Source organism: Alosa pseudoharengus, unplaced genomic scaffold (genome assembly GCF_046254945.1).
Source record: "Alosa pseudoharengus isolate Yale_2024_CS ecotype anadromous, Long Island Sound unplaced genomic scaffold, YU_APseudo_1.1 YU_APseudo_1.1_scf_3, whole genome shotgun sequence".
Classification (NCBI taxonomy): domain Eukaryota; kingdom Metazoa; phylum Chordata; class Actinopteri; order Clupeiformes; family Clupeidae; genus Alosa; species Alosa pseudoharengus.
In genome coordinates this window covers 8,266,264-8,276,821 of record NW_027468718.1, presented here as the reverse complement: position 1 = coordinate 8,276,821, position 10,558 = coordinate 8,266,264, and the positions used below count along the sequence as shown (strand labels likewise).

At 39.8% G+C, this 10,558-nt stretch overlaps 1 long non-coding RNA gene across 1 annotated transcript; it reads right to left on the bottom strand.

The window, feature by feature from the left end:
- Positions 1–8,704: 8,704 nt before the first annotated feature.
- On the bottom strand, positions 8,705–10,345 carry LOC143099590 (uncharacterized). Its single transcript, XR_012981681.1, has 3 exons — positions 10,180–10,345; positions 8,910–8,967; positions 8,705–8,759 (listed from the first exon to the last, which is right to left on the bottom strand). It is a non-coding gene; the product is annotated as an uncharacterized LOC143099590 (long non-coding RNA).
- Between the last annotated feature and the right edge of the window lie 213 nt (positions 10,346–10,558).

Here is a 10,558-nt window from a genome sequence, read left to right as displayed (position 1 = left end):
CATAGATTGCTTGCTTATAAACTCGCACTGCGCAGAAACAAAACTTAATGTACTGTACCCTAACTTATTTAACCGTGCAGAAACCAAATAAAATCATTCATATGCATACAATCCCCAATATGCGTGAATTAGGCCATTAGAAGAAGAAGGCCATCTTATGAGCCTTTCGTTGTGCAAAATCGTCAACGATGTTCCTAATATTTAATGCTCTGGCTCTCATATTTTCAATGGACAGGATAGCTAACCCACTGAGCCTCTCCTGCCCCATGCTGCTCCTTAGGTAGGTCTTAATAAGTTTGAGTTTGGAAAAAGATCGCTTAGCTGTTGCCACAGTCACAGGCAATGTCAGAAACAACAGTGCACACTTCCCCGAATGTGGATATTACACTGTCATAATCTACCACCAGCATTTTGGCAAGTTGAAAAATAGATGACTTCTGTGAAATCTCTGCTTTAAAGCAAGACCTGAATGAGAGGAGTTGTGTTGGGAATGTCGGTGCAATGTCCCTGCTATAATGGTCTGACAAACGTCTTGCCTTTTCAAGCAGTTCATCATCACCTGCGAGTTGAAGGGTCATAGGACGTAAAGACTCAAACACATGACAAGTTTCCCGAATACTTGCAAATCTTTGGGAGAGCTGACTGATTATGATGTCCAGAGTTGCATTAAATACCTGCACTTTGAAGTATCTCTCTGCATCGGTTAAGCGCTCATCTTCCGATAGTTCGTCAAAGTGACGCTTCACTCTCCGTGCTCTAACATTTTCAAATGTACTCTGAACCCCCATTTATTTGCGAGCGTCTGCGCTGTAGCCTTGGCCTAGTCAAAGGCACGCTGGTAGTCAGAAAGGACCTGTATAGAATTTTCCAGCAATTGCATTGCGGGGGTAGCGACGGGCCCCGGGAGGTCAAGGGCCCTGGTGCGACTGCACTTGCTGCACCTACTATAGTTACGCCACTGGACGTTAGGCATAGTAGACCTAAATTCTGAGAAATTAAATGGTACGACAAACGATCTACATAGCGCACAGTGTTGCGCGGTCGCTCGCGGATGACCGCGGTCACCCGCGGTTATGAGTCATAAACAAGATATTTTAATGATATTCGGGTAATTTGCGGGCGGGTCAGTTAAACTTAATTAAATATATATTTTCTACAAATAGGCCTACTTAAAATATCACGAGAAGGCTAGCATCAATACAGTAAAGTCAACAGTAAAGAAGCTGAAGACGCGAGTTAAAATAATAAAGACACCCCTTCAGGAAAAGCGATATAGGCTATGGGAAATATTGGGAAAAGTTCTTAAAGAAGATGACAGTAGTACAAGTTATGGTCTATGTAGGCCTACTTCTTGCGAAGCCATTTAAAAGTATGACAGCCAAAACGGGCAGCCTGCAGGAATAAATGTTATGGCACAGACTACACAGCAATATCTAACGGTATGTATAGGTTCGCGCATGCATAAAAGTTACCTTAGTTCGTTGTGTTTGTGACTTTAAACAGTGGATGTGCTTTAGTAAATGTGCTTTGTGCTTCTTTCAGCATTATAAACCAGTTCTTACGCTAACGTTTTGACCAGCAATGTATCTCTCTTGCCTATACCTAACCTTGCCTACGAAGCTGAAGTTGGCCCCACATTCAGAATGCGGTGTAGTCAAGTTTCCGTTCCACCTTAAATATTGCAATTTTCTACCGACAGGGGGCAGTGCTGACTGCAAATACGCGATGACACTGGCATTTGCCTAGTAGCAGACGAACATGTAGGCTACTCCTCACAGACGAATAAAAGCCTTTTTTTCTGGTGACTCCATTGTCGACCAATCTTTAAGTAAATGATACAACATGCTTTCTGTCAAATAAATCGGTTCATATTGCACTTGTTTTGGGGGGGCTTTTCTGTTTCTTCTTTACATGAGCTATATTTAATATTTTACAATGTATGCACTAGATTTGATACCCATTGCTCACACATGATTTGCCGTGAGATATTACACCACATCCCGAGACTACAGTCTCTGTGCTTTCATATGACACCTTGCATGCCAAATTCCATCGTGGAAAATGACCCTTTTTCTTACATTTAAATTACATGAACTATATTTCATATTCCACAGTATATGCACTAGATTTGATACCTATGGTCCATACATAATTTGCCGTGAAATATTACACCACATCCCGAGACTACAGTCTCTGTGCTTTCATATGACACCTTGCATGCCAAATTCCATCGTGGAAAATGACCCTTTTTCATAGATTTAATTTACATGAGCTATATTTCATATTCCACAATTTATGCACTAGATTTGATACCTATGGCCCATACATAATTTGCCGTGAAATATTACACCACATCCTGAAACTACAGTCTCTGAGCTTTCATATGACACCTTGCATGCCAAATTCCATCGTGGAAAATGGCCATTTTCCTTACATTTAAGTTACATGAGCTATATTTCATATTTTACAATTTATGCACTAGATTTGATACCTATTGCCCACACATCATTTGCCGTGAAATATTACACCACATCCCGATACTACAGTCTCTGAGCTTTCATTTGACACCATGCATGGCCAATTTCGTCGTGGAAAATGGGCATATTTCATAGATTTAATTTACATAGACATTTCTGTTTGCTATTAAAAACGAACTATAGCCTAGTGCTGTGCTTGTGGAACGTTAAACCTCGGACGCCTCAAGAGCTTCTGGCATGCGAGCCACCTAGCAGAGTGGAGTTTTAAATAACAAGATGCATCGGTGCATGTACCTATGCTTAGCTTAAGGAGACCGAGTCATTGAAAACTCAAATTCGATTCTACAAAGGCAAAGTAAGTAAACTCCAAACTGTAGGCTATTGAGTGCAGGGCAGACCTAAATCATAGCGAGAACTCCAAGAATCAAAGGAAGTGTTCACCTACAGTCTGATGCCTCTCCAAACGCAGAAACGAAGCGCAATCACGCCATTACGTTAAGACATGTTAAGAAAAAAATATTCATATTTTGCTGTAATCCAATGACATAAAAAAAAGTAATCCACAGCGATCAGTGGGCCTAGATGCACAAAAAGGGTCATGGTGTATCTAGCCAGGCCTACGCGCGTCACACTCACCAGCCAGTTCCAAACAGGTGAATAAGGCTTCGCCACTTTGCTGTTTAAATAAAGTGGAATAAAAAGTCCAAAACTACACACAACGCAAAATCAATTAGGCTAGTAAGCTGACAGGACATTTATATACATGGCATTTAGGCAACCATTAGCCTATTCATACTTTGCACGTGACGTCACAACCACTGGCTGGCGGGCAAAAACGTCGTTCTCCAGCATCGAAATCCAGTAAATTAGTCTAGGATCTGGCCAGGACGTCGCCAGTTTTACTATACAAAAGTTGGTGTTTTGAGGTGTAAATAACATGCCAGATAGTTGTTGTGCGATTGGATGCACTAACCGCCGAGGAGATAAGCCGGGGTTATGTTTTTACCGGTTCTGATAAGGAGAATTCAGAGAGAAGACAACTATGGATACAGGCTATCAGACGTGAAATCGTTTCAGGAATGGGACATGGCAACCTTCACAGTATAGGCCCTACACGTCTGTGCAGTGATCATTTCATCAAAGGTAATTTCAACATTTGTTTGAATACAATGGGTGTATGATCATGTCATTAATCGTGTCTTAAGTTACCCTGTAGTTTCGTTAATCAACACCACCAGCTGGTTCCGCGAGTCAGCTGTTTGTGTTATGAGTCTAAGCTAGGCTAAGAGCTGTCGTCTTTTGCTAACAACAACAAAAGTTGTGTGATAGGTTGTTTTGAGGTTTGTGATATCTATGGTTTTCAATAAGAACCAGAGATGACCCAACAACAGTAGAGCTAGATTATTTACGGAGGAATTATTACTGCTCAAATATATAAAAAAAAAAAAAAACTTGTCTGCTTCACACAATTTAGCTAGTTACAGTTTTTCTCAGTCGCTTTGGTGCTTTTTGCAGATCAGAATGAAAATTCTCATAACTATTAGTTCAACCTCCACAACATTTAGTCATTTGTGCACATCATAGTAACAAATTCTCCTTCCTCTGAACAAATTGCAAATGCTTTTGGACATGTATCAGTTGCTTTCATACAATTCTCTGCTGTTTTTTAACATTATCATTTGCTTATGTCATGTCAATCAAAATGAACTATACTTATGAATACTGAATAGTCGTTCCCTATAAAACTAATAGTCTTCATTTCATTGCTTGAGTCATTACATACAAAATTGTTGAACTAGTTATCAAATTCTGTCACAATGCTGTAGAATTGCAAAGAGCATACAGTAAAAATGTACGTATTCAGTGTCTTGTACTCACTTACTCCCCTAACTACAGCAATGTGTAACTTTACTTCAAATGGCTGTACAAGTACTGTATAGTGCTGTCTTGAGCATGTTCAGGTAGTGTCACCACCGAGTTCTGCCCTTTTTTGCATTGGAAATCACTGAGAGAACTGTCATAATGAAAACATGACAAAGCCATTTGACTATCTTGTTCATAAACGATGGTGTCGAGACTTCTCATTTTGATGACACTGACAGTTTCATTGACATGAATACGTGCTTTTGAGGAATGGACTATCCATTTTGAGCAAGTGACATGCTTTTGCAGGTCATCCACTAGGTTTTGCAGTTTGCACTAATTGTTTTGAGAAATGCACTAACTGCTGTGCAAATGTTAATAGTGATGTGAGAATAGCACCAAAGCGACTGAGAAAAACTGTAATCCCAGTCCCTTATGCAGCTAGCTTGCTAACAGACTTGATAGTTACTAGAAAGACCTGGAACTAACGTTACAGGACTCAATGTTGAAAATACCCAAAACTTTGTGTGGCAATAACGTGTTTTATCTATTATATTATCTTATTTTATTATTTCAGGTGCCAAATCTGATGATCCGCTGTCCCCTGATTGGGTTCCGTCTGTCTTCTCTCACACCTCTGCCACCAAAACGAGGAAAAGGGAGAAAGACATGGAAAGCTTGTCCCATCATTTTTATTTTGGCCACAGAGAGAAGAGCTTCGGCTGTCAATGCCCATGATATTTAGACAAACTTACCCTAGATGTGCCTGCATAATTGATTGTTTCAAAAACCCAAAGACTTAGAAGCAAGAGCACAAACATATTCAACCTATAAACATCATCACACCATAAAATACCTAATAGGCATATCCCCACAAGGAACAGTCATATTCATATCTAAGGGATGGGGAGGCCGAACAACAGTTTTAGACAAAGTAGTCCATGTGTGTTGTGCCCTTACAAATGTGGCACCCTCAATCATTCCTTCTGGTTAAATACTACAATAATACAATGTAAATATGCAATGATTTATTTATACAAACACACACTGTAAATAATAATAATAATGAATATATGACATTTTGTATATTACAATAACACATGTATTACATTTTCACTTTAAATACCTTTGTGCATTGTATTTATTATTATTCATCTGTTTTATTTATCTATGTATGTGCATTTTATTTATTTATTGAATAAATCTGTAATTGTCTGTCTAACAGTGCAATTCAAAATGTAGCACTTTTCATTTGTTTTCTTTGTGCACGCTTGCGTTTTGCCAATTCCTGTTTGCAGACACTGCACCTCCAATTCAAAACACTAAGATCAGTAGTCTGCAAACAACTTCTGTGCATGTACATACAGTCTCTTACAGATTCCTGATGTACACTACATGTGAGCACACTTCACCTAACCCGGCCATACAGGTGCAGTGGCCAAATCGAATCAGTCCCTCCGTTGTCAGAGTTGTCAGAGGTGATTCATTCAAGCTGTAGGAATGATGTACCTAACATAGAAAAAGGTTTTAGTTAGATAAAGTATATCATTCACAAGCACAGTAGCCTACAACATATTTTTTAAAGCTACACATTTCTTTCCTTTTTTTACCATATATGTTTACATGTGGCATCACGTGGGTAGACAAATCAGAGGAACTGCAAGCTGTGCGTCCTGCTGGGTTTCACTTCTAAGTGACGGTCATGAAGTCTCCTGTCATAGAGACAGTTGACATAATGGATAATTTCAGATTTATGATTCGCTGATGTTGTTTCATTTATCTTAACTAAACGTGCTTACACGTTCGCCAGTAGGTGGCGAGAACGCGTTATCATCTGTACGTGATTTGATATGAAGAAGAGTACATGGTGAATGAATGACACGTTACTGTTGTACTGCGTCTACTTATTACTTACAGTTACTTTGCATGCATACTATCGTACACTTATTACCACTACATTACAACCTAACAGATTGCTAACAGGATTATACGCATTTCGCTGCCCCAACTGCTCTTGTCTGTTGTCTGATGCTATGTGGAGTGGATAAGCAGGTAGGCTACAATGTTGACATCCTGCTAGCCATATATGATACAGTTGGCATACGTTTTTTTTAAAACTACTTATCAAGCTGTCATTCGCCGGCAGGCAGGGTGTGCATATTCAGATGAAGACTTCATCACACGATGGAACAGATGTCACTTTGTGTAATTTATAGCTACAAACATGCAAACATTAGCAAACGGATAACGTTAGCTAACTAGTAACACTCACCTTTTATGAAGATATTCCTGTTTTTCACCTCCCATACGACAGCGTTGTTAACCCATCCACTCTTGATAAAAAGATAGCTATCTGTACTTTTGTAGGCTTTCATTTTTTGTGCGGTGTAAGGTGACGGATTCTCTATAAGATATGTAAGTTAAATATCTCCAAACTCCAAGTCTGGTAGAGACTTTGCCAGCTTCAAAGCAATGAAAACATCAGCGGGTGCTGTGTAACGTTATGGATCACACGTTCCGAGTATGTTCATCTTTTCTTGATATCTATTTGAACATTTGGTGACATATGGTCTAAATAGTTAATTGATTGTAGTATTGGAAATCTGCAATTCCCCTGGCTGGCCACTGTTCGTCGCCATTTTGTTAGCGTTTCTTGCCCGCCAGGTAGCCATGGTAGTCACGTGACTGCAAAGTATGAATTGCAACGTTGGCACGGCAAGATGTCCATACTAGTGCAACAGTAATTTTAATTTTTTGCGTCCTGCATGCCTCATCAGGTTGGCCGTAATGTCGCTTTCGATGTGAAGGATCGTAAGAGAAGAATACCTGGCTGCTCCCATCATCAACCGCAGCCCGTTCCTTATATTGTTGTTTTGTGTTATTTAAATTATTTTTAAAATATCTGGTCATGCCAATGAAATAATGCAATTACCCGTTTCCACCAGAGGGGGCAGTGCTCCCCCTGCCCCCCTACTAACTCTGCGTATGCTGTCACACTGCATGCAGGCTATAACCAAAAGCACACATTTTGTAAATAAGCGGGTCGGATCGCGGGTCGGGTATAATTTTGTCCTTGCGTTAATTCTTCAGATGGGAAGTGTCAGGAGTTTTCATACGAGAGACGCTCTCATTGGTGGTTAGTATATGGAGTAGGCAGAGCCATATAAAAAGAGAGTTGCGACACTCTTTGAAGTCGCCGTCACGTGGTTCACGTACGCTTCAACAGTTCCAAACAGCTCTTTGCGTGTCGTGTTATTTCAATGGGATAGACAGCAGCGAGTGCGTTATTGAACGTGAAACATTACAACAAACCAAAAACGAGTGTTATTACGTGTTAGCATGCTTACATTATAGTGTCAATTATATATTGCGAGTATAATTAGTTTGCAACATCAATCTAAAATATGTTCTTTGGTAGTTCTAACATTGAACATTTGTTTCCTTGCAGGACATTAGCTGTTATTGGATTTCTACATTTGCCTGTATCACGCTACATATACTTTACTTACATTGTCAAAACGTAGGCTATGCATTTTGTATCATTTTTGTGTGTGAACATTAGATCCAGTGTCGTTTGGTGAGATGAAGATGCACCCCCCCCCCCCCAAATCTGCACAACTTTGATCATTGTAAGACTAGCAATAAACGTCTATGGCATTCAGTAGCCTAACAGCTTAAATTTTAAAGGTTTGATCAATGCATTAAATCTGTTCAGTTCTTTTAGAGAAATAGCATAAAGGTGGGCACCACACAGCCTTGGTAACAAGAGTAAGCCATAAACATGTCAAAAACACATAGGCTAAATAAGAATCAATAACAACTTAAATGTGAAAAATTTGATTCATACTGCAAGATAAGACACCCACTGTTTCAATAACACACTTGTAACTCAATAAGCAATCAACTATTTTAATAAAATACTTATAACTTATATTTCAGCCGGCTGGTGAGACTACAGCATGAAAAGGATGACTGATGTTAGGTTTTCAATAGAATTTTTATTAAGTTTTCAATGTGTGTTTAAAACAAGAACAGGAACAAATGCAAAAAAGACTGGGAGGGAGGTATGGTGACACTGCAACATAAAAAGAAGGTCTGACACTCATTTAGGTTTCCAAAAAATAAAAAGATTTCAGTTTCCAAAGTTTGAACAACAATTGTGTGTGAACTACACAAAAGACACAATGTGGAAGGGATGGGTAGCCCTGTACTCTGTACACCTATAAGAGGGACATGGTAAGGAGGATGCAACATTTGGCTGGAGTCGGGGGTGTTATGGGAGGTGTGGAAGATGCTGGATCAACACAACTCCATTTGTGTAAGGGCCCCATCGTGTGGACCTCAAACATAAAAAAATAAGATCATCTGACCATTCCAGTCATATATCGCACACCCTTTTTGTCCTCTGCATCCTTGGTCCTGGATAAGCAGAACAGGCACAGTGGAGAATGGAGGGAGAGAACAAAGCAGGTAACACTCAGTGTATACTTGGGACAACACATTAAGTAATTAGCAGAAACCTAAGCAAGAGGCCATCTCCAGCAAGAGGCCAGCAAGAGTTTTACATACCCATACACAGCTAACCATTTGCAAGGCTGGTTGGGGGTGCCACAAGTCCACACAAAAACTATAACAATAACAACATGAAGAATGATTTTGTTGGGGATTACTTTCAGAGTGATCTATGCCCTATTAACCTGACTACACTTTTCAGTTATCCAAAAAAAGACATTTGTCCTACTTACAAAGATCACTGACCTAATGAAAGGCAATGCCCTCTTGTCACGTCAGTCTCTTCCATGCAAACTTCGCTATGTATTTGACAAATTACTTAGCAGATAAAGCGATCAAAATTACACCAAGAACACCAACACGAAATGTACAATTACTGAAAACTAAATGAACTGAAACCGATCATCAGTTGGAGCAAAAACTCCTAGGCTACTATACAGACGCTATACTTACTGTCCCACGACCACGCTCGTGCCACACTCGCCTAACGTTACTGCTTGTGCCACTGTCCCGTTTGGAACAGTGAACAGTAGTGGCACAGGACTGGGCTGGCAAGGGACACAAGAGCCACGCACCAGTAACAACAACAATACCTTATAATAGTCTAGGTTTTGCTCCTACTGCTTCCCCTGAAATTCATAATTGAAATCCCCTCGTTCACGAGTCGTGGACACTAGCCTATATCATGTCATGTTCAGCCCACGGTTCAGTTCATAACACCATAAAACTCGCCATCTAGCAAGCTAGTCTATATCAGGTTTAAAGACAATAATCACATTAATTTCCTCCATTTTTCACCTGAAGAGCGTTAATCACAAACCCATTGATAACCAGCACATCTGAATATAGAGTTACCATGCTGTATGGAATGTATTTTATCAATGTAGCATTTAATATGAGAACAGCTTTCGTGTTCCCCCTCATAGTATGTCTAACGTTAACACTATGTATGTGAATGAGCTGACTAGCTAACGTAAGCTAGTAAGCTAACGCAATCAGGTTTAAAAATTTAGCATTATAAACATAATAAAAATCTGTTGACAACCAACCTATCATCTAAAGTTGCCCTACTACAATAGGCTAACCAAATGTGTTTTGTCTGAAATTCATTATTGACGTAGGAACATTATCTTTAAGCTAGCCTCTCTCCACATCAAGGTTTGCAGGCTAACTTTTGGCTTTAAAATTTCGGTCAACATTTAAGCTATAAATATCAGTTAAACAAGCAGCACAAAATCCTCAAAGAACAATACCAGTATCTACTAGTGCAGTTGGTATAGGAAATGCATATGACAATTAAAAAAACGTCGTACATTCGTCTACTTACCACTGACAATATCAGGCAGAAAGCAATGGAAGTGAATGGGGCTACAGCCGTGAATGTCAAAGTTAGGAACTGTTGAGCTCAGCATAAAGCGGAAGTAGCGTGGAAAAAGCGCCGCCATTGTTTCCTATGGAAGTCTATGGGAGTGTCGCAACTCTCTTTTTATATGGCTCTGGGAGTAGGGAATTGACAGCAACATATCCAATCACATTATGAGAGATGCTGAATTTAACATAAACTGCGATGTTTGATTTTAAATTAATATGAATTTTGCCGGGACTGTAAGCTGGCACACGTGGGTGCTCGATGTTTTCAGTGGGTGCCCGAGAGACGGAGCACCCACGGTATCGGCGCCTATGACAAGCGTATCTCGCGGTTGCAT